Genomic DNA, 27,368 nt, shown 5'->3' with positions numbered 1-27,368 from the left:
TCATGACAGGACAAGGCCCTGAAGGCGACATCAAGTCAACCTCCTACCCCCGCTGTCTGCGTGGTGGTTGGCAAAGACAATGGGGTATTGATTCACAATATATTTTTATCCCTCTCTTTTCAGGTCATATTCATGATGACACACTCCTCTTGCTGTTCCCTCCACAGAGTTCTCATTGGACCCACCCCAGTGAGTTCTACCCAGTCCTTACTGGCCTCCACGTGTTAGCCACCATTAAATATCTGCATGGTCTTAGTGTGCCTCAAGTTTTTTTTTCATTTAATGCTAGTCCAAGGCTCCAGAGTCTTCTCTGTCTCACTTCATCCTCCATATCTCCTTCTCCTAAAATGTCACAGTGCAGCTCCCAGGTGCCGCCCATCACTGACTAACAGCTGTTCCGTTAAGCTGTTCCTTTTCAGCCCCGTCTACTGCCAAATTTTTACAAGAGCTGCAGACATGCCGAGAAACCAGAAATGACTGAAAAGCTGGCACTCCAAATGGTGTAAGAAAGAAAAGGATCTGAACAAGTCAGTGATAGTGCAATTAACCCTTGTATGATTGGAAGCCACTGTGTCACTTGCCGTCTCTGCTGGGACCTCTGAAAGCCATCCTCAGGGGCTGTTGTCACCCATTTAGAGAGAGCATGTCTCCCTGGCTGCCCGTCTTTCCTTGATCAAATGAGGACTGGCTTTAGTCTCTTTAAATTGAGTTGTTTGAGTTGCTCTATGAGGATGTGTGTTTAAGGGCTCTCCCACATTTCTGTTATGAAGATGCTTTGGGGTGGGAAAATCTACCTTGAGTCTGGACTTGGCTGGGTTTGAGTTCCAACTCATTAGTTAAGACTTTCCCTTAGCAAAGTCATTTAGCGTTTCTGAGCATCTGCTGTCCTTCAAAATCTGTTCCTTCCTTCCTCCTGGGCACATGGCTGCCCAGCCAGAGACCACATTCCTCAGCCTCCTTCACAGCTGGGTATGATTTTGTGACTAAGCTCTCGCCGATGGAACAGAAGTGATGTGTGAGGGACTTGCCTGCCCTGGAATCTCTCTCCTCCTTCTTCTCTTGGGCTGGATTCCAGATGACGTTAGGTGACAGCTTCTACAGGGCAGTTGAGGACAACACATCGAGGGGACTGCAGACCAAGAGATGTCACCTGGATCCCAGGATGACTTCACGACATACAGCTGCCCTGCCAGCTGGGACCTCCAAGCTCCATACTACACAGTGAGAGAGGAATGGCCGTCTATCTTATCTAATCCATTCTATTTTTGTCTCTATTATAGCTGATTAGTCTTAACCTTAATTAACACAATATCTATATCTTCATTTGTAAGACTGGGGAAATCACTCTTTGACAGAGCTGCTGTGAGGGTTGTCACACCATGTACAGAAGGGTTTAGAAATTGTAAAGTACTATTATAATGTCAGCTTGTATTGCTTTCCCCATTCCTGGTGTATGCGTGAAACCATCTGGCGGGGGCGTGGCAGATGGGGGCCCATCATAAAGTCTCTGGAGGGCAAAGGCACGTCTGCTGGCAGATCTGATCCTGCGGGGAAGACATAGGGAGGTAGGAAGAGAAGCATAATGGCCAAATGCACAGCCTTTGGATTCAGACAAACTGGATTTAAATCCAGATTCTGCCATGTATCACCTTGGGCAGGTTACTTAACCTCTCTGTTCCTAAGTTTATCCATTATTCCTCAGATAATAATGATACCCATCTCACTGGTTTGTTGCGAAGTTTAAATGTGTGATGTATACTCATATATGACATGCTGAACAATGCCTGCAACACAGGAATTGCAGGAATAAATGGATCGAGTATTTGAATTCTCCAGACATTTAGAGGAAAGGATGAACGGAAGTGGAGAGACTGGGCGCATATGGATAAGCAGCCACTCCGTCTCAAGATTCACCATTTTCTGAGACTACTTTCAATCTCCTTGGAGAGACTTACCAACCCTGAGTCCAAAACTCCTTTTCTTCTCAACTCCATTTACCATACTTCATCAGCTCTTAGGGGTACATTTTTACATGGCAAAAATTGGGGTGCATCTCAAATTGATGGTGTTTTACAGTGGCTATGGGCCAGCCAGGAACTGTGATGTGGTTGTCATTGTCTGCCATGGCATGAACAAACTGGGCCGTAGCCATTCATATTATTGTTAATGCAAACGAGTTCTATACATTGTTGGTTTAATTGCTACTTGAAATATCTTAATAAAGAGTACACTGATACTTGGCATTTAAATGATAAACTATGAACCTAAATAGACCTGGAAACAGAGCAACAACTTGTGCATTTGATTTTAGTGAAGCAGATATTTGTGTTTGGAGGCATGAATGGAATTGCATATTCTCTTGGAAAGCAAGAGTCAAAGGTATCTTGGGACCCGAAGAAGGAAGATTCCTACAAGTATATGAAGCTGTGTTATGCTTTGTTGCTGACACACATGCGCAAGGATTGTCAACCCTATGCCTAAATACACAACTGAAGATGGAGAAATTGTCCATGTTCTCAGAATGCATGAAGAGAAAATTTCAAGATACAAGAGGCTGTGTGTTGGAGAGAACTATGATTAAAGCATTAAACCACTAAACATCAATTTGTCAGAAACTTCTTGCTAACTTTGAACAGTAACAGATTAATTTCCAGCAACATGTAATTCAATTGAGGGAAAGCATATAAATTAAACCAAGTGGGAAATGTTGATGAAACCTCAGTAGTTTTGGCATGTTTAGAAATTTATGAGCGATAGGAGGGAGATAAAGAACGTGATCATGGGTTGGAAAAAGCATTCTATCACTGTAATAATATGCATAATTTCAGTAGCCAAAAATTGAGACATTCGTCAAAGAAGATTTAAAAAAAGGATGGATAGATGATAGCTGAATTGATAGAAGACGGGCTTAAAGTAATCTGAAGTAGACGTCTGGGAGCTGTGCATAAAGCACCAAGAATGCTGATTCTTCATGTAATCTGTGGATATGTATTCAAATAATTAAAGAGGAAGCAAATGTAAAGTTTAGGTGCTTGGCGGTTGTTTTTGAGAGGCATGACTGGATGTCTGCAGCCCTTCACCTTCCGTCAACAACTTTTTAAAGACAATTTGAGGAAGGAATAAGAACACTAGCCTTTTTCTGGAAGCTTTCTGACGATACCTTCTGGTAAGAGGAAGAAAGCGCCAGTATCAAAATTGGCAGACTGGGTGGTAAGAGGCTTAGAAGAAACGGCTGGAGACAAGTGCTGCTTTTAACGACACAAAGGACAGTCGTGCTGCAGAGAAGCACGGGAATCAACAACTTTGAGTCCAAGTGATTTCGAAGAACTGGACCCCATGGGGAAATGCTTGGGGAATGCCTTAACATTCCATTTTATATACATTTCCCTTTTAATGAATGTTACAGGAGTGATATGTGAAAGAAATCTACGTCTAAGTCTAAAAAGATTTTTTCATAAAAGTAAAAGTCGTGGTAAGAATGAATTGTGTTATAGTTTAATTATCTTCATTTTTTTTCTTTCTTAGTGCCTCATAGGATGAAGGTGAATATTCCAACTGATGATGTGTTAAATTGAACCCACTTCCAAGGCTGGAAAATGGGTAACACTGGAACCGCCCAGGTTCTGACACTTTAAATGTCACTCTCCACACTTCAACCACACTTTTATGTCCTTCCAGGTTTGTTACTTTCAGTCTCACACAAAATACATTTCTTTACTCCAATAAAACCTCCAATTCCCTCAGTTCCTCTTTTAAATGTTTCTTCTCCTTCCTATGTCCAATTTGGCATCCTATCTAGACCTAGGGTACATCTTTTCCCCCTTCTCTTCTCTTCCTTTCCCTCCCCCTCTCTTCCCTTCAAGTACTCCTCTGTCACAGGTGCTTGGCTAATTGTCAGTTTGGGGTCAATATGCATTCATTCCATTTTAAAAATAATTACAGTATTTAAAAATATACCCAATAGCATAGGTATCCGTGTACCCACCACCCAAATTTAATAGATGCCATATTTGCTTCAGATGCATCTTTCAGCAAGTTACGCCAAAGCCCCAACCCCAAACCACACGCCTCTGTGCTGGTTATTAAAGTCTCGTCTCCCAGCTCCACACCCACGCCTTTATACTCCGCTCTGTTGTGCCAGGACTGGGACTTTGTCAACCTCCCTGTCTTTGCCAACTGAATCCCCCCTACCTGCTGCTAAGAGATGATAGAGGGAGATGAGAAGGCTGGGGCAATCTCAGTGATGCTTCTCCAAACTGACAGCTGGGACTGGTCCAGCAGCAGCTGGTATCAGAGCACTGGTTCCCCTTCACTCCTGGGGCCTTTGAGATACCAGCACCCCCCGCACTCATTAGTCAGCGCCTCCTTCCCAAAGACTGAGTCTGAGCTTACAGGGTGCTCATCTGCCTCCCTGAGCTTTCAGTACCAGCTGGATGATGGGTCTCCTCAGAGACCTGGATCCTGAACCTGCAGCCCGTTCCCTCCAAGCCTTTATGTCCTAATAACCCATCTCTTCCTTTATTCCCCCAACTCTAGGAGCAGTAGAGGGAGTTTCTGGCAGTTACACTTCGCATATTATCTCAGAGTTCACTTTTTACATTTTTTTGTCCATTTTCCAATACTTGTTTAACCAATTTCCTATATTCTGTTTGTTAAAACAACTGTCATGGCTTCTGCTTTTCTGGCTGGGTGTTGGCCGATACATTCTTCCTTTCTCCCCCAAAGAAATGACTATTTTGAAGTTCACAGATAGCACTTATATGCACTTTTTTGTGTGTATTTTAGTTACATGAAATTGACATAAACGAATTCACTCTGTACACATAATTTTGAAACTTGCTCTTGATCTTTTTCGTGCTTTTTTTTTTTTCACATGGGTTCAGGTTGAAGCATAAAGATCTAATTGATTCATTTAAACTTTATTATATGAATAAATTACAATTTGTTTATCTATTGCCCTACTGAGGAACAGGTAGTTTATGTCCAATCTGTTAGTACCAAAAACATTGCTGCAGGGGAGATTTTTGCCTATGTCTTTTTGGACTCATGTGCAAGAATCTCTCTAGGGTATAATCCTAGAAGTGGAATTGCTAGAAAGTAGGCGATGCATCTATTCACATTTACTAGATTAAATTTCATTTCCAAGTATATCTGTGCAGTACCTTCTCCCATATCCTTGCCAGCTTTTATTATTAAATCCCCCCCCCCCCAATCTGATGGTGTAATCAGCTTTGGTTTAATTAATTTGCATTTCCCTAATTATTAATCAGGATGAGCATTTAAAAAATGTATATTAGCTATTTGAGTTTCCTTTTCCACATTTTTTTTCCTATTGGGGTTTTTGTCTTTTCTTATGGTTAAGAGGTAGAAGGTGTATATATATATATTCTGTATATGAATCCATTGCCATTATGTGCATCCTATATATCTTTTTCTACTCTGTGGCTTGTCTTTAAACTCTAAGTTATTTTTTGTCATAGAAAAGCTTTAAATATTAAAGGAGTCAAATTTATCAACTTTTCCTTTATGAATTTTCACTCTTCTTTATCCTTGTGTAAGAAACCTTTTCTCACCACAAGGTCATAAAACTACTCTACTATATTTTCTTCCAAAAGTTGAATTTTGTTTTAAAAAAAATTTGTTCCACTTGCATTGACTTTTATGTCTGGTGTAAAATCAGAATATAATTTTGTCACATGGAGGCCTATTGTCTGAGCCCAGGTTCTTTCATTCATCGGTCTATGCGATTCCCTGTTCCCATGCCACACTTTTACAGCTTTATTGTGAGTCTTCATATCTGGCAGGGTGTCAAGGGTGAGTGACTCCTTGATACTTACTTTCTTGAAAATTGCCTTGTCTATTTTCACATTTTTATTCTTTAAAGTAAATTTTAGGGTCAAATTTCATGAAAAGCCCTGTTGAGATTTTGAGGGCTCGGAATTTCTAAGTTACTTTGGGGAGGGTGTTTATCTTTAGGAAAGGACCCTCTTACTAACTAAGGTCTTGCTCTTCAACGTGTGATATTTGGTCCAATAACACTGACTTCACTTGGATCTGGTCAGAAGTGCAGAATTTGGGGCCCTATCCCGCATACTTCCTGAATCAGAATCTGCCTTTTAACAAGAGCTCCAGATTTGTATGCACATTATTCAAGTTGGAGAAGTATGGTTCTAAAGCCATACATCTCCTTTATCTAAAAAGAGCTAGGGATTTGTGGTTTTGACTTTATTTTTTAAACCTTCCTCTCTACTAGATTCACTTAAACAAAAAGAGACATGCTTAAACATCTGTCATCTTAATAAATTCACCCTAAGCCTAGGTGCTTATCTCGCTATCACCCACTGCCATTCTCTCTCTTCACAGTCAAACTCCTTGACACAGATGCATGTGCTCGTGGCTCCACTTCCTCACTTTCCAGCCATCTATTTCCCATAACTTCAAGACTGCTTGAGCTCATGTTACTAAGGACCTCTAAATTTCCAAATCCACTGGGCATCTCTCAGTGCTCAGTTTCCTTTACTTTCTTGTAGCATCTCTGCATCTTGTCCATTCATTCTTCCCCTTTTCCCTATTAACTCAGCTCAGATCCCTCTCACCTCTTGCCTGTACCCAGGCAATCCTCTTAACCAGTCTTCTCCTCTCCAGCACTCGGTCTTCTATAAAGCTTCTAGTGTTCTTCCGAATGTAAATCAGATCATGTTATCGCTTCACTTAAAAACCACTCTTTGGGGCTCTATGGCTTACAGATGAGACCCAAAACTTCTCGGGCCATCATGGCTAGAGGACCCTGTTGGGTGTGCCTATGCCAGAGTCTCTCCCCTCATCTCCTTGCCACCCCCTCTCAGGAACCTGTGTCCTAGCCAGGCTAGATGACTTGGGGTTCCCTGGCATCCCATGTCATTTCCGGTGTCCGTGGTTTGCATTTGTATTTTCCTTCTACATCAAATGCTCTTGTCCTTTTGAATATGTATCAAACGTGTAATCATCCTTTAAGACCCAGTCCAAATGGCTTTTCCTCTGTGAAGCCTTCCTTCCTAGACAGAGGGAATCTCTCATGGGCTGTATTTCTATGATCATACTTCACACAGTATAGTAACTACTGTTTATCTCTCCTCCCCTACCAGCCCGTGAACTGGTTGTGGCAAGATTTATCTTATTTATCTTTATATCCCCAGTGCAGGCATGTAGTTGGCTTATTGCATGAACAAATGCATGACTGAATCAAGTTGGTAGAGAGATGTTCGTTCACGCTGCTAACGCCATCTCTTTGCTTGCAGCTGTTTCTGCTTCTGGAGTTTGAGCACACCATTCTGGGACCATAGGAGATTCTCCCTCCACTCCCTGAGGTGCTCCAGCTGGAAGGGGCCTCTTCTCCTCTCATGCTGAAATACCACTTCCTTTCGGCCCTTCTCTTAGGCACTAACCTCCTGCTCTCTATTTGTGCCTCTCTGGCTCAATACAAGTCATTTGCAAATTCCCTTGAAGCAAGGGACTGTGTCTCAGACTCTTCTTCGTCCTTCCCCCAAATGCCCAGCAAATGCTTTGCACACACAAGGCACTTGATGGATGTCTACTCAGTTGAGTCAACATGATTTTAACTCGTGCCACTAAGAATTTTTCATCTAGTAGATAAAGGAGCCTTAGATTCCTAAGCTGGCTAGAATGTTATATGGGTGGAATGCACACCAAGTGATTATTAACATCAGGCAGGGGTGTCATTTCAGAAATCAGAATAATTGCAGAGAGAGAGAGCCTCAGGCCTGAAAAACAGACCTCTGCAAGGAAGCTGCCCTACAGAGATGCTCTTAACCCACATGGGGGTGCTTGGGAAACCCTTTACACGCCTAGCCTGGAGTGGGAGCAGACGCTGCCCCTTCACCATGCTTATGCAAACTTCAGATCGGACTTTGAAGCTAAGCTTTGGGAAGAATCTGAAAGATGGTTTTTAGAGGATATCAAAGGAGAGAATGTGGTTAAATTTTCTTGAGCTACGGGAGCCCCGGAAGAAGACGCATCCCCGTTGCTGCTGTTCCCAGGGGCTGAAGCATCACGGCTGAGGAGAGCTCCTTTCTCGCTCCCAGGGGCCTTAGTGTTCTGCTCTTTGGTTGAATTAAGCAGCCCTGGGAGGGAAAAGAGCCTGACTTGATAAAACCAATGAGCTTGAACAGAACAAGCAGAGCTTGTGGTGCGGCATTTGCCTTCGGCAATTAGATGAGCTCAGATCTCATCCTGATTCTCGTCCATACCTCTGACTAGAAGAGGAAGGGCCCAGGAAATAGCAGATATGCCCACAGTGAACACTTACTTTGATTTTCTCATCAGGGATTCCAATGTTTTACTGTAATATGTATTCAACGTGTGCTGTTCTGAGAATTGCCTTCAGTCCTTGAAAATAGACCTGCAGCTCCTATCTCCGTTTTCGTCTGCTAAGGGTCGTGAGGATGTGTGTGCCTGGTCCCTGCTGGCTGACACTGGAGCCCCGACCACATTGGGGCAGGTAGGGTGAGCACTGGCCTCCCACAATGCCTCTGACAGCAGGACAGATATCTCCCAGGGAGGTGGCCTTCGGGCCTCTGGGACCTGGGAATGCTTATCACAGTATGCGGCATGAACACATGGCCACTCAGTGGCCCAGGGAGGGTCATAGCTACTATGCAATCCCTCCGTATATTCAACCCCATGGAAGGCACAGATGGAGGGTTTTCCTATGAAAGTTAGAAAAGGGCAGCATTTCAGTGACTTCTATTTTTTTCTTTTCAGAGTAGAAACGAAAGGAAAAGAATTAAAGGAGAGAGAAGAAAACCCTAACTTTATGTTATTGGTGTGGTCACTGAGCTTCCTGAGCACTTCCTCAGCTCCAGCATCAAAGAGGCATGGGAGTCACAGCTCAGTTCAGAGACATTATACCACGTAAGCACAGTGACTGAAGTTGTGCTGGATGTTTCCTGTTCGCCCATTCAGTTCCACTTTCTTCCCTTTTCCATGGTGCTCTGAGCCCTGGGAGGTCAACCATTATAGACTAAATCAAAGGATCTCCTACCCTCTGGCTCTGGGTGGATTTGATCAAAGGAAAACACTAGCAAGTGATGGGAGGGAGGGAGGACCATCAGATTGGGGTATTTATTCATTGGTTCTTCCCTGCTGGTCACTGTGGGTTAGATGAGTTCCTTTTATTAAGACCACAACTTCTGGAGGTAATAAAGCAGGATTTCCTGGAAAAGGTGATGTCTGGGCATACCCCAAATGATAAGGAGTGAGACACATGAATAAGAGAGTGGATGGAGAAATGAGCCAGGCAGAGGGAAGAATGTGCAAAGGCCCTGGGGTAGGAAGGAGCTTAGCTTGTTTGGGATTGGGAAGAAGCCAGCTTGGTAGAGGTAGTAAACAAGAGAGGGGAAGAAAAGGGTGGTTGTGCAGGGCCTCATAGGCTATTGTAAGGAGTTTGGATTTAATTGGATGGAAGGGAGATTGGAAGGTGTTAAGCTAGGGAGTGACATGATCTGATCTAAGTTTTTAAAAGGCCATTCTGGAGACATGTGCTACACTGGATGTTCCCTCCATTCTCCAGGCTGCTCAGCCTCAAGAAGCTTCTCTCTGTATAAAAATAGCCCTCTATTTTTTTACCACTTGGCATTGTGAAGTGACCGAACAAAACAAAATGAGGATTAAACTGTAAAGGTGGCTTTGTATATGGTCCTTTATCTTTCCTCTGAGTCCTTCAATTCATTTCATCAGAGATGGTTTAATTATATCAAGTCATTGAGTGCGAGCTGAAGTATTTTGGATAGATCTGCTAAAAGATCAGGTGTCATTTAAAAACAACCATTATTTTTTAGAACATGTCCAAGTGCAGAACTGGGTTGCTTAACAGTAACTGCATCCTTCAATTCTTTAGGGATGCCTGAAAGGTTCCAGTCCCGTGAAAATTTAAAAGGGAAAGCAATTTCAAATAAATCCTCCCCTTTCCCCTCTGTCTCCAATTTTCACTAAATTTCTCCTTGTTTAAAGACATTGCCAATAAAAGTCAACTTGAGTGTGAATTATAATTAGAGATACAGTCTCTGAGGTTGCCAAATTATGTTCTTCACAGATCCATTAACATTTCCCCTGCTCTCTGTTGGCTGATGTAGACCCAGTTCCAGAAGGATTTTGGCTACTTCTCCATTTAGTCTCTGCACAGTGGCTGATGTGTATCAAGCTAATTGCTGGCTAATTCTATGATAGATGCATCCCAGGTGTTTTTCTTGAGCTCTTGAGCCTTGTACTCTGTTATTTTCTGTACTTAGACCCCCTACTTACATCTTTACTGAATTGCATAATGCATACACGTCTAATCTCTCAGAAAACTGTGCCCCTTTCCCTGCTGTAAGCCCTGGATTAAAAAAAAAATCCTTGCTGACTATAGTGAGTTCAGTGTAGGAATTTTGATTAACAGCAAAAATCAAGTCTAAAAGACTTGATTCTTTTGAGCTAAGATCCGGGAATGCACTATAAAATAGCCTTACCACACAGTGCAGAGAGTCTGGGGGGATCACAGTGAAAGGGGGGTGGCGAAGAAGGTAAATGGGCAATACCTCCTTTCTAACTCTGCTGCCTTCTGCTCTGTTCCAGGCGCTACTTCTCAATACAACAGCAACAAGTGCATCCACAATTTTAAGGTGGTGTCAGCTATCCTTTCTTGTTGCTTTTACTCCAGAAATCCAGAAGTTTGGAAACTGGTATTTTTTTGGAACCTCCAATGATAAACTCTTGGGCATTTTGGTTGGAATTTTTTAAGCAGTCTTTGAGGCCGCAGTGTTTACCGATAATCTGTTAGTGAAATTTTGTTCAGATACTACCCTCCTAAGGACATCCATCCTGAACCACCTTATTTAAAATTGTAACACTCCACACCCCCCATTCCTTGCTCTTCTTGTCTGCTTCTTAGCGCTTGCCAGCCTCTAACATACTAGGCTACTTACTTACTATGTTCACTATTTTTATCTTTTTTCTCCTGCTGGAATTTGAACCTCAAGACTACAGGGATATTTGGATTGTTCATTCATATATCCCAAGGACAAACTCAGCACAGTGCCTGGCACAATGCAAATGCTTAATTAGTATTTGTTGAATGACTGAATGATGTTTCACAATGAGACTGGGTCATAAATACCTGCTCCAAATCCAATTTCTCATTTTGAGTATCTAATTCAGCTGTTCAACTGGTATTTGCTTGCGAACATTTTCATGACATAATATGTATTATGTCTACATCTGTCATAACTTTGGTCCTGACCTTTTTTGCTGGGAGTTTTTGATTACTGATTCAGCCTCCTTAGTTGTAATTGGTCTGTTAAGATATTCTATTTCTTTGCAATTCAGTCTTGTAGGTTCTATGTTTTTGGAATTTGTCAAATTCTTCTGGGTTATCTAATTTGTTGGTTTCATAATTGTTCATAGTACTTTATTATGATCCTTAGTATTTCTGTGTTATCAGCTGTAATGTCACCTCTTTCATTTCTGATTTATTTGAGTCTTCTCTCTTTTTTCTTTTAGTTTGCCTAGGTAAAAATTTATCAATTTCATTTATCTTTTAGACAGATTAACTCTTAGTTTCATTGATCTTTTCTATTTTCTTTCTAGTCTCTATTTTATTGATTTCCACTCTGATCTTTGTTATTTCTTTTCTTTTACTAATTTTGTTCTTCTTTTCACAGTTCCTTGAGGTGTGAAGTTAGGTTGTTCAACATTTTTTTTTCTATTGTATTGATTTTTATGGCTATAAACTTCCCTCTTAGAACTGCTTTTGCTGTATTCTGTAAGTTTTGATATATTTCCATTTTCGTTTGTCTGAAGGTATTTTTTGATTTCTCTTTTGATTCCTTGTTTGACCCACTGGTTGTTCAGGAACATGTTTAACCACATATTTATAAGTTTTTCAGTTTTCCTCTTATTATTGATGTTTAGTTTCATACCACAGTGTCCAAAAGATGCTTGGTGTGATTTCAGTCTTCTTAAATTAGTTAAGACTTGTTTCATGGCCACACATATGACTTATCCTGGAGAATGTTTTACCTGTCCTTGAGAAGAATGTGTTTCCTGCTGCTGTTGGATAGAAAGTTCTGTATATGTACATTAGGTCTTACTGGCCTAATGTGCAGTTTATGTCCAATGTTTTCTTAATGATTTTCTGTCTGGATGATCTACCTAGTGTTGAAATTAAGGTATTGAATTCCTCTAAAGTCATTGTATTGCTGTCTATTTCTCCCTTCAAATGTTAGTATTTGCTTTATATATGTAAGTGCTTTGATGTAGGGTACATAAATATTTACTGTTGTTATATCCTCTTGATGAATTGACCCCTTTATCATTATTTAATGACGTACTTTGTCTCATTGCATCTTTGGCTTAACGTCTGTTTTGTCTGCTGTAAGTATAGCTGTCTCTGCTTTCTCTGGTTTCCATTTGCATGGACTATTTTTTCCCATCCCTTGACTTTTAGCCTGTGCGTGTCCTTGAAGCTGAAGTGAGTCTCTTGAAGGCAACATATAGTTGTTGTTGTAATCATTCAGCCACTTTATGTCTTTTGTTTGGAGAATACAGTCCATTTACCTTTAGAGTAATTATTGACAAGTATGGACATAGTGTTGTCATTTTGTTACTTGTTTCTGACTGGTTTGTTCTTTGTTCCTTTCTCATACTCTTTTCCTTTGTGACGTGTTGATTTTCTGTAGTGGTATGCTTTGATTTTGTTCTCTATTCTTGTAGTGTCCTTAGCTGGTTCTGGAATCAGGGTAATACTTATCTTGTATATCTTGTCTTTTGTGTACCTACTACAGGTTTTGCTTTGTGATTACTACAAGATTTACATAAAACATCTTACACTTACAATGGCCTATTTTAAGCTGATACTAGCTTAATTTCAAACACATAAACAAGTTTTATGTTTTTATAGTCCTCCTCATACATTTTATGATTTTGATGTCATAATTTACATCTTTTATATTGTATATCTATTAATAAATTATTGTAGTATGTATTTTTAATGCTTCTGTGTTTTAACCTTTACATTAGAGTTATAAGTGATTTATCCACCAAAATTATAATATTAGAGTATTCTAAATTTAGTTATATATTTACCTTTACCAGTGAGTTTTATACTTTGCCAGATTTTCATGTTACTAAGCATTCTCTCATTTCAGCTTGAAGAAGTACCTCCTTGTAAGACCAATCTAGTGGTGATGAACTCCTTTAGATTTTATTTGTTTGGGAATCTTTTTATCTGTCCTTCAGTTCTAAAGGACAGCTTTGCCAGGTAGAGTATTCTTGGTTGTTAAATTTTTTCAATTTCAGGACTTTGAATTTATCATCCACTCTTTTCTGGACTACAATATTTCTGTTGAAAAAAATCTGTTAATAATATTATGGAAGTAACTTTGTACACAATAAGTTACTTTTATCTTACTGCTTTTAAGTAAGTTTCTCTCTTTGTCTTTAACTGTTGATAATTTAATTACAATGTGTATCAGTATGGGTCTTTTTGGAGTCTTTTAATTTAGTATTCTTTGGACTTCCTGTATCCAGATGTTTCTCTTTCCCCTGGCTAGGAAACTTTTCAGCCATTGTTTCTTCAAATTATGTTTCTGCCCCTTTCTCTCTTTTCCCTCTGTGACCCCAATAATGTGAAATATTACTCCCTCTGATGGTGTCCCATAGGTCTTTTAATTTATCTACTCCTTTTTATCCTTTTTTGCTTCTCTGGATTAATTCCACTACCCTGTCTTTGAGTTTGCTGATCCTTTCTTCCTCTTAATAAAGTCTATGGTTGAACTTCTCTATTTAATGTTTTAGGTCAGTATTGTATTCTTTTGCACTATGATTTCTGTTTGGCATTTAAAAATATTTCTATCTCTTTGTTGAAATTCTTACTTTGTTCATGTATTGCTTTTCTGACCATGGTGAGCATCTTTTGACCTTCATTTTGAAACCTTTATCTGGTAAATCATTCATCTCTGTTTCATTAAGATCTGTTCTGGAGATTTATCTTGTTCTTTTATTTGAAATATATTCCCCTTTACTTTATTTTCTTTGATTCTCTGTGTTGGTTTCTGCACTGTAGATAAAACAGCCACCTCTCTTAATCTTGATAGACTGGTTTTGTGTAGGAAATGAACCTCATCAATCAGCCTCCTGAGGTCCTGGTTGCCTCTCAAACCTTTGTGATTATTAGGCCATTGTCGTTGTTCTTAGTGACCTTGATTTTAAGTCTTTTAAATAAATATCCCAAACTGGAATTATCAGGTCACATGGTAGTTTTATTTTTAATTTTTTGAGGAATCTCTATACTTTTTTCCATTGCAGTTGCACCATTTTGCATTCCTACCAACAGGGAAAAATGATTTCAATTTATCCACCTAATCATCACTCTTGTCTTACTTATTTATTTGTTTATTTATATTTATTTATTTATTTATTTATTTATTTATTTAGATAATGGCTGTCCTGATAGGTGTGAGGTGATATCTCACTGTGGTTTAGATTTGTATTTCCCTGGTGATTAGTGATATCAAACATTTTTTTCATATGGCTATTGCCATAACATTTTGTACCTCTAATACACAGTTGTTTTATTATACTTACATTTTAGTCTACGAATTTATCTAGTTTTTATTCTCTGCTAGAAGCCACCTGTGGGCAGGGATCATATGCGTGGTGCCTGGCACGTGATATTTAATTGATACATTGAATTGAATCAATGAGGGACCTTATCCTGAACAATCAAATATTTTCCATCCTTTTGTTCAGCTTTGTCTCAAGTAAGTCTAACTTTGAGTAAGGTGGAAAGAACATAGAGGGGTTAATAAGATGAATAATGAGGATTTGGAAGTGCCTCTACGGGAATGAGAAAGAGGGTTACCTAGGGTCAAAAATGAATGCTTTGCCTAGCACTGTTGGGAACCTAGCTGAGCCAGTTGGGGGGGGGGGTCATCATATATTGTATTATATTATATTATGTGCCTAGCTATGTACTAAGCATTTTAGAATAATAATTTTACAATAACATTTTACTTACTCCTCAAAGCTATCTATGAGCCAAACATTATCATTCCATTTCACACACAAGGTAACGGAGGCTAAACAACTTATTCAAGTTCACACAGTTAATGAGTGGCAGTATCAGAACTACCAAGCAGCTCTTTCTGGTTCCACGTTTGGATCATTTAATAACCAGACCAGTCTGTCTCCAGAGGCACTGAGCTTACAGGTTCTGTCATTCTTTATCTTAACTGCAAAATTACTCAGCCAGAGGACAAGCCCCATCTCTCTTTGGACTTCGGCTCCCTTGGTAAAATAGGAGTGGCCACAGGAGTGGGGCGGATGGGAATTGTCTTTGGTGACCTCCAGTGGCCTCCCAGCTCTAATATTCTGTGAGTCTATCCTAGAGCAAATATGCTCGAACAGAGCTTCCACTTGGGATTAACAGAACCACACACAACAACAGCCTGCGTGGAGCGCCTCTGACGCCTTGTATTTGTATAGGGCAATCTTACTCGCGATTGTTTTTGATTCAATCCTAGAGTCAAGGTTTGACAGCTAATAATTTGTTCTCAGCCACATTTTACTTTTTACCGTGCTTGGCTATCAAGTTTTCTTATTCTCCACAAACTTCCTGCTCTTTGTCCATGCTTCTTAGCATTTTTGTAATCATGGGAGCTAGCATGTAAGTTTTCTTGGCCCCTTTGCGGAATGCAACCTTGTATCAATCAGAATTGTCAAGTGGAGTGCTGATTGGAGAATAGCGCCCTGCCCGCCTGCGGACAACTCCTTGCTGGGTATTTCCCAAGTCTAGCACATCTCCAGCTAGGATGTACATTCTGAATCAGAATCTGCTCACTCTGACCCAGTACCTTTTACTTCTATGAAATTGGAACAAATTCTCAGAAAGAAGCACTTTCCATTGAGTTCAGGAATTTTCAATTACTGCAGTTGCTTCCCTTCAGAACAGAAATGCACGTTTTATTGTGACAGACTACATGATTTTTCATCTTTGAATGGATGCATGATTAGTTTTGTTTAAAGTTTGACTCTCCAAAAACAGCCTTGTGCTAATATTTATGTAAGAGTGACAGACTATGGGTCAGAAAATCTAGGAGGTAATTTAAAAATACACTTTCGAGTGTGTTACATTCAAGTCATACAGGAGATGAGTCTGTTTTGTTAAGCTAAATATACAAACTTTTATGTCTCCCTTAATATATAAACTATGCTTTTTATCAGCAATACTTATAGGGTCGTGGAACTAACTCATCGAAGATAAATCTCAACAGGTACTGCCAGAAATCAGACCTCATCTGAGAAAAAATCCAGTGCTTATGGGTTTAGTCTCAGGTCTCTGGGCATGGGACATTTGGCCTTCTATCCTCAACAGAAACTGAGACTTTCTCAAGTTTTGCCTAAAATGAAACTCGACCAATTTTCCTTCCATTTAGCACTTAAGTTACCTAGTTATTTCTCATTGATCAGCAAGGAACAACTTTTAGCAAGATATACAGTAATTCAGTTCAACGCATTTCCTGAATGCCTATTTTCTATGGGGACTGTGTATCACGTGGAATGTAAACATGAATAAACTGTGGCCCCTCCTCTTTAGAGAGTCCCAGGGATGGAGTAGTAACAGGGCCAGACATAAAGAGCTTAAATACAAGGTAGCTCTAATAAGTTCTGTAACTAAAATGTTGTGAAAATGCTGGAGTAGAAGAGATTAGTGCTTTTAGAACACACATTTTCTTCCAGAAACTTCCTTAAAGTAACACTCCTGGCCTCTCTTCCCACCACAGGAGGAGAAGTGATGTTCAGGTCTGCTCTCTGTAATGCATCAAGTTTAGTGGTAGAGGCTCCTGCCCTTTGAAGCAAAGATTTGTCCATGTTTGGCTGAACCTGAGTGGAAAGCTTCATTCTGGTGTTCACATTGACAGACCTCTGACTCTTACACTTAAATCTTGCTCTTCAATAATGGTGATAAAACTAGTGGTAACGTTGGCAGAGATCAGAATGTAGGGTACACAAATTCACAGAAACACTTTCATCTTGAAACAAAGGCAATTTAATTATACAGAATATGCGAAGTCACTTCTCATTTTATTGATCAGTTACTTGGAAAATTCTGTACCGTATTAGTCAGCTTTTTGCTGATGCAAAATGTTACGCAGTGTTACATAATGAACAATCCTAAAATTTAGTGGCTATGACAACAAATGGTTACTCACTGCTTCTAAGTCTGAGGGTTGGCCATGGCTCTGCTGTACTTTCCTTGGCTTGAAATGTTTTCTCATTCTGAGATTTTCCCTGGCATGAGTTATTCTCATGGTGGGAGGGCAGCAGTGCCAAAGGGGCAAAAATGGAAACTTGTAATATCTCTCATAGTCTCTGCTCAGAGCTGGCATATTGTCATCTCTGCGCACATCTGATTGGTTAAAGCAAGTCACACGACCAAGTCCAAAACCAATGGGACAAGGAAATACTTTCTGCTTACAGAGATACAATCTCCCACATACATCTCTGGCTTTCACTTAGCGTCTTGCACATGGAGTCTTTAGCTGCTTTATGCTATTGGCATCATCTAACTTATTTATTACATTCCGTCTTTGATAAAACTCTGAAGACATTCACATTTCTTTGATTTAGCCTTCAGCCATAAAGCACCATTGAAAACGCTTCAAGGTGAGTATTATACTTAAACTACTCTGGAGAAGTTAGTGAGGTTGGATACTTTCTTACTACCAGAATATATTTTTCATTTATTAATATTGTTAGATGAACCAGGTCTTAGTTACTGTTTCCCTGTGGTAGGCAGACTCTAGGGTGTCTCCACGACCCCTGTCTCTGGGTGCTCCTACTCCTGCAGTCCCCTCCCCTTAGTGTGGCTGGGACCTGTGATTTGTAACAGATAGACTATGACAAATGTGGTGGGATGTATGTGGTTATTAGTGATTAGGTTACATAAGATTATAAACCTTGTCCTGCAAGGAGCATCTCCCCTGCTGCCTTTGAGGAAAGAAGTAGCCACATTGGGGAGGCCCACGTGACAAGGAACTGAGAGCGTCTTTCAGCCAACAGTCAGCAAGAAACTGACTCACAAGGAATTCTGCCAACAACCATAAGGGCTTGGAAGTGGGTACTTCTCCCGTCAGGACTCAGATGAGACTGCAGCCCTGGCTGACACTTTGACTGGAACCTTATGAAATCATGAGAACCCAGTTAAGAACCTAGTTAAGCCCTTCCCATACTCCTGATACATAGAAATTGAGATAATAAATATATGTGGTTTTATGTATTGTTAAACAGCAATAGGAAACAATTTTAATCCACTGTCCATTTCAGAATACTAAGGATAAAGCATTTTCATTAGTTTCTATTACCTCCCAATTCTATTGCTTTATCTCAATGTGACTTTCTATTTTGTTACATGGGCTTAGTTTATGTAGTAACATTAAGAACTTGGGGTGAGAAGCACTGTGTAAGCAGATTTACTTCATGTCACATGTCCTTGCATGTTTATAGAAGATAAAAATATATACTTCTTTAATTAGTTAATTAATATTTATAAAACCTCTACAATGTGTCTGGCACAATTCTATGCAATTGGGATGCAAAACAAGAAAGACAGATGGTCCCTGTCTTCATGGAGCTCACATTTTATTGGAAGAATCAGAGAATAACCATTAAATACAGTTTTAAATTACACATCTGAATGGAGAAAATAAATGTTACTCTGATCTAGAAATAACTAGCAAAATCTTTTGAAGAGCTAGCATTTAAACTGAGATTCAAAAGATAAAAGATAAAGATAAGAAGGTGCAAATATATTGCTTAATTCCCACCAGTTTAGAACTGGATGAGTTCTCTTGGTGCAAAATTGTGTTTGCTCATGTTGTGTGTGTGTGTATGTGTGTGTCTGTGTGTATGAAGGTACAGAATAATGTGGATGAGATTTATAATAGCAAGTGGGTTCAGAAACGAATGCAGACAAAAATACCTTAGAGTTCAGGAGATTGAAAGAAAATATAATAAGGAGTAACAAAGAGTATATATATTTGGAATGTAATCTTGTGATAATGTGGGTAGGAACTGTACGGTATAATGCTTTGGTAGCAGTTCTTAGGATGAGGAAAAAGATATTTTAAAGTTATAAAGAGTTAGATATTGAGTGCTATCTGTATCTACTGACCATATGCATAACTGGATTCTTAATTTACAAGAGCAGAGCCAAGCCAATTTTGAAACTGCTTTGTATGCCCATCTCCCTCTGACATCTCTTTATTATTTCTCCTTGCTCTGCAATTGCTCTGCTGGCTTTTATTAAGCTATAGATATTTCATCCCACTGTGAATCTAAATCTTTTGCTTCTGTCACTTTTGCACACAGGTTGCATTTTCGAGTATGCATTCTGGGAATGCCAAGAAGGAAATAAAGTTTTCTCTTACTTTGGCGTGGACTTTTTTCTTTCCATTTAGTTTCCAGAGTGTTTGTCTCTCAGGCATTTCTCTTGATGGCAAAATCTGTCTCTCCAAAGAATGTTTGGAACTGCAAGTGCATCTGTTGTGAGAGTCTGGAGCCATCCTAAACGTAGACGTGTGCTTTGTGAACGTTAGCAATTGTTGAGAAAGACAAATGATGGAGATTGTGTCTACGAATTCTGTTTGTGAGAGAGAGAGGGAGAGAGGGAGAGAGATTAGGAAGGAGCCAGGAGGAAGAGGCAGAAGAGAACTAAAGAGAGAAAAGGGAAATTCCTTGAGACAGTTAATAAACAGAAATCAGTTTTTGAGACAGTTGATAAACAGAAATTAGTTTGACTTGAAGCAAGTGCCAGGGTTGGGACTATATTTACTGACTAGACAGCTAGGAAAAAGGTGACCAGCCACTTAGGGAAATCTTTTCAGACAGATAGGAAGGTCCCAGAAGGAAGAAAATAGGAATGAGGCAGGAATTCAGCTAGTCTTCCTTTTCTGGGCTAATTCTGGGCTAATAAGAAAGAGAGGCCAATTTAAGGTCTTGTGACAAGGGATTTAATGATTCAGGAGCCAACTTTTTCAGGACAAGATCTAGGTAAGTAGTTAGACACCTGGAGATGTTGTTTAAAAGTGCAATAGGGAAGGATTACTTGGAAATTGACCTCAAAGGTACTGGTTTTCTCGGTACCAAAAAAGTTGAGCACTTGGACTGGGGTTACCAGCAAGTGCTGGTAAAAGTGGAATTGGAAATGGAATACTATAGATGCCTGGAATACAATAGAGGCCTGGTCAATATGCAGAGGGGTGTTAGCACCGTCTAAAACAGACCCTGTGTCTATGAATTCCTAGTGATTCTAGGGGAAGTGAAAAGGCAAGGCAATAGTTCCCATATCCTACTGGGGTTTTGGCAAAAGGAGAAAGCTTATCACTGCTCAGTCTCCGGGGAGGCATCTATTAATCATGCCAGTCCTCTCTTCTCAGCCCACTCCTTACTTGAGACGCATCATTTTTACCCCTCTTTCCTGAACATTTGCCAGGACATTTCTTTAAATCCTTCTCTTTGACTTGATTTTTAAGATACCCCACCTCTAATCTTTCAAACATTTATTCTTTAACTCACCTTGACACTGGAGCTTTAAAAATGAACATGTATTAGGTATTATCATTCAATTCAATTCGATTCAATTCAATTCAGTTCAATCATAATTTACTGAGCACTCGTGTACAAGGTGTTGTGTTAAGTATGGGGATGAAGAGATAAGGAAGCTGATCCTTCTTTAGATCTTATCACATAGGCAGGTTAGAGGAAATGGACTCGCCTTAAACAAGCAGATCCTACTGGTCAATGCAATATGCACCTTACTGGAGGGGGAGTATAATGGACAATTCTACCTGGGGGTGACCAGAGCACTTAACGGGGGTGGGGGGGGGTTGCTACATTTGAGTTGGATTTTGAAAGATGTCTGGGAGCTCACTAAGTGACCAAAGATAGGGGAAGGACAGAGGAAGGCTTTTCAGGGTCATGGGAATAGCCTGTGTGAAGGCTGGAGAGAACAAACAGCATGGTGCTGCTCAGAAATGGATGGAACATGTGGTTGAAACATGCACGGTAGGTTTAAGGGAGTGGGGAGGGGCATGGATAAAATGTGGAGAGGAGCCAGTTCCTGGAGGCTTAGAGTGCTGGGCAAGGTGGTAATACAGGCTTTATTCTAGAGGTGACAGGGAGCTGCTTATTAAAGGATTGAGGCAAGAAATACTAGGACCAAGCTTTTGTTTTAAAGATAAAATTCTGTTAGCTGTGCTGAGGAAGGATTTGAGGACAGGTCGGAGAGAGGAAGGAGACATGTTAGTAAGCGACTGCAACCACTTGCGTGAGACGTGAAATGGGCCTGAGCTCGGTGGGGGTGGTGGGGATGGACTACAGGGCTCAGATGTATTTAGGAAGTAGAATAATAGGATTCAGTAAATGATGGACACTGAGGTAGGGAAGAAAGGAGGCTCTGTGATTCAGGAAGAGAAAAGATGTTTTTGGGGAAAAAGAAGAGTTTCATTTTTGGACATGTGCTTGAGGGATCATAGGACACCTAGATGGAGTCAATGGAAGTTCGTCTCATTACATTAGAAAAGGAAACTACTGGAGTAAATGGATCATCTGGGTCATTATATAGAGTCAGAAGATCCTTGGTTACACTAACAGTTGAGAAATAGACAAGAGCAGAAGACAAGTCAGCCAAGGGTAAGAGACATTTGCCAGAAAGGTAGGAGAACCTGTTAAAAGTGCAAAATGCCTCCAACCTTACGGTCGAATTGATAGGATAAATTACCTTTGCAAATGAATCACTATTTAAATCAGGGGAATGCAGAGATTTAGAGCATCTGCCCAATGCTGGTGCTCAGAATAATATTACTGAATGAACGCTTGTCTTAAAACGGAATGTGTGAAAAAGACCCTTCAGTAGAGCTGGGGAGTCAACGGAACCTTACAGTGTAGGGAGCCAATCTGATCAGAATGTAAGGGAGTGAATGAAAAAAACTTCAGTATGAAGGGCACTTTCTTTGAGCAGTTCATTTGGAAAATATATTATTTCTCTCATTTTTATTGTATTACCTTCAATCTCCTTTTCTCTAAAAGTTTAGTTCAAGAAGAGATTGATGTTCAAAATTCAATTTTATGGAAGAGACATTTTAGAAAATAGTATCTGAAACATTAAAAAAAAATCTATCAGATGCAGTTGTGTCCAGTGTTTTTCTTTTTCTTCATTTAAAAATACGTCTTGGATATCTTTCCATATCACTACACAATGAGCTTCTTTATTCTTTTTTATAAAAATAGCTGTGCAGTGTATCTACTGAATGAATGTATGATAATAGATAGCCAAGTCCATAGTGCTGGAAATGAAGGTAATTTCTAATATTTTCCGTTACCAACAATGCTGCAATGAGTAACCCTTTCATGCATCATTTTTACAATCTGCTAATAGATCTGCATGATAAATTCCTAAAAGTAAATTGCAGCATCAAATGACATGTGCATTTGTAATTTCAGTAATACTGCCAAATTGCCTCTATATGAGGTTCCAATTTTCATTCTCACTAGCAACATACAAGAGTTCTTGTTTTCTCCACTCCTTTGCCAACAAGCCAGTTTCCAAAATTTTTAAATGTTACCAATATGATAAATTACAAATAATACCACATATTTTAATTTGCATTTTTCTTATTATGAATGTGATCAGATGTCAACTGTATTTGAATTATTTATATTTCCTTTTCTGTGAATTACTTATGCATACCTTTTACCTTTTCTATTGATTTACTTTTTATAAAGATTCCTTGTGTATTAATGAAATTAATAGATAAATTTTCCCCAAGTTATTTTTCGTCTTTTGATTTTGCTTATGGTGTTTTGCTTTGTAGAAAGTTTTAACTTTTATGTAGTCAAATTTGTCAGTTGTTTAAAAATTACTTCTAAATTTCACAAGGTATAATAATTACAAAGGTCTTCCTTATTGTGAAACTGTAAGAAAATTCTCCTATTTTCCCTCTGTTATTTTATTGTTCTGTTTGTATTTTAATTTTAAAAGATATGTGGAGTTTTTCCATGTATTAATTTGGAGTCCCTGACGAAAAACTTAGTTTAGACCTGGAAAAAGTGGTTTTAACTAAGAAATTAATTGAGAGAGAAATTTGCAAAAAAAAATTTTTTTAACTAAAAGGGGAGAGTGTTTGGGAAACATTTTTGGAGTGAGTGGTGGCCGCCATGATTTCAACACCCAAAGACACGAGAAGTAATTTCATTTCTACCCTTTTTTGTTATTACAGCAATGTACCATGAGGGTATGGAACCAGAAATCTGAGGACAAATCACAGAGTCACTTTTTAAAAAAGCTATTAACTGGATTTTAGGGTAAAATGAGAGGGATTATTGAAAAAAAGAGTCACATTATTGTCTTGAGGATGCGGTAAATAACAACTTTAAATAGCCCTTGGGTTCGGGTTTTGCATCAGTAGGGATCAGGCTAGGCCAGTTTCGCTCCCAAATGAGTTTCTAAAATAACTTTTGTTTTCAGAGCTTTTTTGGGTTTCAGAATTTCAGTTAAGAGATTGTAGGTTTGCATAATGCAAATGGTCTGAGTTCTGTTTCTCTGAAATGATTTTCCCTATATTTATCAGCACCAGAAGAGGACAGTTGTTCCCTGCACTAGGGATGGAGGGGGTATTTTGTGTTGGAAAATGACTTCAAGAGTAGGAAAACAAGACTCATGTTCCAAAGATGTTTCTCCTGACAGTTTCACTTGATGGAATACCCTTCCTATCAAATACAAGTGTATATGGAATGTGCCCAGATAAACCCGATGTCATTCTTCTCCCATACGTTTTATAGTTTTCTGATCACTAATATTGTGGCTTATCGTTAATATCCTACTGGCTAAATATTCTGCACCTGTGTTTACACAGTGCGTGGTACTAGGTTTCGGGGAAGCAAAGAAGAGGTGCTCTCTCTCCGGAGGGATCTTAGCATCAATTTAGAGAAACAAACAAGTGAAGCAGTAAGTGTAGCCCAGGGTGGTAAGTCAGATACGAATAGGATCAGGGTGCTTTGGAGGCATGAAGGAAGCACAGCTAAACCAGATAGAGGGGGATGAAAGGCTCGAACTGAGATCTGGAGGATGGAAAGGAGTTAAAGTGAAGAACTAGAGAAATAAATGGAGATAAAATCAGCTATGAGGTTTGTGTCTGAGGAGGTTCAAATGGCTTAGCTGGGTTGGAGTCAAAGGCATGTGTAGGGGAGGGAAGAAAGCGAGCCAGTGGGACAGGGAGTCAGAGCTTGAAGAGCCTGTGTCCTCCGTGAGAGCATATGACCACCGTTTTGAAAGCTGGGCGTAAGGGCTAAGCACAAAACTGACATGGCTAAGTTTGCCTTTCATAAGGACCATTGAGATACTCCATGGAGGATAAATTCAGGTGGGCCAGATGGGAAGCTGGGAGACTCAGGCAAGAAGCAATGAAGGCTGGGTGGGAGGGGGAAGACTCAAGAGGTATGAAGGCAGGAGAAGCTTTAGGGACTGATGCTTGACTGAATGCAGAAGAGGGAAACTTAGCACCAGTTTGCAAACCATGAACCAGGGACCGGGATGTTTCAAGCAGGCTGTGGCCAGAGTTGGAGTGGGTCTGGCCTGGTTTAAACTCTGCTTCAGCCTGATAGGGGACAACCAGCTGGTTTTGGATCCCTGCCTTTGCCTCTAAGCCCAGATGTAACTTTTAACCCCTAAGGTTGCTAATTAAAAAATACAATTTTAATACCAAAAAAAAAAAAAAAAAGCTTTCTTGCTTAAGTAATTTGGTGGATGGTAGTGCTTTTACTGGGTTTAGGGAAAGATGATCAGTTCTGCTCTGGAGATTTTGAATTTGCCAGTGGGATAGACTAATGAGGTTACCCAGGAGATGGTTAGCAAAGAGTTTTAGTATGTGGGACAGAGATTGAAGCCAGAGGGTAGATTTGGGAGTCACCCAATTATTCATGGTTTGGGTGTGACCATTCAGGGTGGGGCTGTAGGGATTAAAGAACAGAAATCCTGGGTCAGTGCCCCAAGGAGACAAATGTGTCTCCCGTACAAATTGGGTGGCCATCATTTTAAAAACAATTTCCTGATGGGAGTGCCTGTGAGCAGTGAATTAAGAACATTAGCAACTGGATGGATCAATTGCTCAGGTTGGTTAACAGGCAGCGGAGAGTAGCCAGAATGGAAAAGTGACGATGTGTTCTTCACTTGAGATTGAAGAGTGGGGCTGTACGCTGCTGCTGAAGTTCTCTTTCAAAGTAATCTCAGTGATCCACCCTTCCACACTGGAGATGGCCTAGGTACCAAATCATGGTCTCCAATGGTCACCATGCAATACTCATATATTATCTCCCTATATTTTGACAGTGGAAGATTGTTGGAATGCTGTAGGCTTAACATAGATAAGGATTTGAAATTTTGTTAAGGGTGGTCATGCCAAATTTTAGAATTTAAGTCTCTGGACGTGTCTTTGTTACGGCTGAGTGTGAGCTGTTGTGTTACTGTTCTCCAGTTCTGTGCAGGCTGCCACATCCAGACTTTCCTATCCCAGAGCAGACATGAGAGGTAGAAAAGAAGCTTCCAGAATCTCTCTCTCCATCCCCATTTCATGCTATTCTCCCACTCATTTACTACATTCCAGAGCCTCTAATCCTGCTTCATTTTCTTCAGCTCACCGAGCTATTTTATCTACCACAGAACCTCCGCCCATTCTGCCTGGAATCTCCCCCAGCTTTTGCTCGTGACCTTCACTGTCCCGTCCTTCACGTTTCAGTCTATTTGGCACCTCCCTCCCTGGTCACCAAATGCAGCTTCCTCTCCCTTTCCTCTTTCTCAGCTGTCTGTCAGCCTGCCTACTTGGTTTGTGTGTTTCGCTTACTAAATTTTAAATTTCACAAGGTAATGGTCCATGTCTCTTGTTCAGTCCTGACAACAGTGATCACGGGAAGAGATTTCAAATTTATTCTCATTTGAACAATTCAATATACCAAGGGTGTGATATGAATAGATCTCATTGAGAAATGAGAAATTTGAGGCCCAGAAAGCTCAAGTGAGTGACCCACGGTCACACAGCTATGCGTGCAGAGCTGCACTTACTCTCAGGATTTCTGAGTGACTGACCGTGGCTACTCTCATAACATCACTGTCTTGAGGGCAGCATCCCAATGTCCCCTTTCCAAGGAGTGATGCGCCTTTCAAATAAACTGTCTTTTGTGAAGGCGTCACTTCTTTGTCTTTCCCTTTGAGACAGTTTCTTTTATAATCCCCTGAAACCTTCAGTGGATCCGTTAGAACCCCAGAGAGGGATGATTTTGTTTTCCTTGTAGAAAGGAAATAGCCACTGCTTTCAGAACTGATTAGAAGTGATGCTTGTCCTTGGGGACATAATCGGCCCTGGGCAGCACATCCTGATGATGTCTGCGTTTCTTTCTCCTGCTCCTCCCTGGAGGAGAAGGGTTTTCAGCCTTTACTTCTTAATGACTACATAAGGGAAAAAGAACAAGCTGGTGCCAGAGAAGAGGTCAGCCGTATTGGAAATGGTGACGAGACGTGTGAGGTTGTAAGCCGTGTGTCACTGGCAGGGGGCTGACTTTCCCCGTTCACGGTAATTATTTCAAGGAGCTGAATCAAACCCACTGCTGGCCCTGTGCAAATCAAAGGGAGCGTTAACTAATTGCCAATTTCTCCCTTTAAATTACATCCTTTTCTGTCATTCGGGACCTTCCTAGCACAGATACACAAGTGGGAGAACCAACTCTGCAGTCACTTGTATAATCTCTCCCCTCGGTATTTACTTCTGAATGAGGCAGGAGGGGGCCACCCTCACGAATCAGAATTGAAGAGTACTGACAGCCATCTAGTTAGAATAAACTGAGACCTAAATTGCTTTGGGTGAGACTTGTCCTCCTCCTGGCTCCCCAGAACTATCTTAGATTTTAAAAATAAAATAAAAAACACTTGTGACATTTTATTTTGCTTGCTTGCTACAAAACATGTGCTTCCCACCATTGCTTTCCATTCTGATAAATTCCTCTGTGGTTAACAGTGATAGTATAAAGGAGGACACTTTTGATACTATCATCCTAGCTTGGTCTTTGAACCAAGGGAAGAACACAGGGAGGTGGAAAATCTGTTCAAGGGCACCAAGGCATTTCTTCCCATGGTATCAAGAAAGGTACAGAACAACTCCAAGCTCACTGCTGGTGCAAACGTACCACTGTATTTTGCAAAGTCTTGTTGAAACAGAGATTTAATCTCCACCTTCACCAAAACCTTCTGTACCCGCAGCCCAGAAGATTCAGCAAATAACCCTTAG

The 27,368-nt window shown here is 40.2% G+C and overlaps 1 long non-coding RNA gene across 1 annotated transcript; it reads left to right on the top strand.

The window, feature by feature from the left end:
* The first annotated feature begins 9,954 nt into the window (after window positions 1-9,954).
* LOC116668529 lies at window positions 9,955-27,168 on the top strand. The gene is made up of 3 exons (XR_004325642.1): window positions 9,955-10,604; window positions 23,592-23,596; window positions 27,158-27,168. It is a non-coding gene; the product is annotated as an uncharacterized LOC116668529 (long non-coding RNA).
* The last annotated feature ends 200 nt before the right edge of the window (window positions 27,169-27,368 follow it).

Source organism: Camelus ferus, chromosome 14, assembly GCF_009834535.1.
Source record: "Camelus ferus isolate YT-003-E chromosome 14, BCGSAC_Cfer_1.0, whole genome shotgun sequence".
NCBI classification, from domain to species: Eukaryota; Metazoa; Chordata; class Mammalia; order Artiodactyla; family Camelidae; genus Camelus; species Camelus ferus.
The sequence above is the reverse complement of the archived record's forward strand: the minus strand, read 5'-3'. Positions and strand labels throughout refer to the sequence as shown.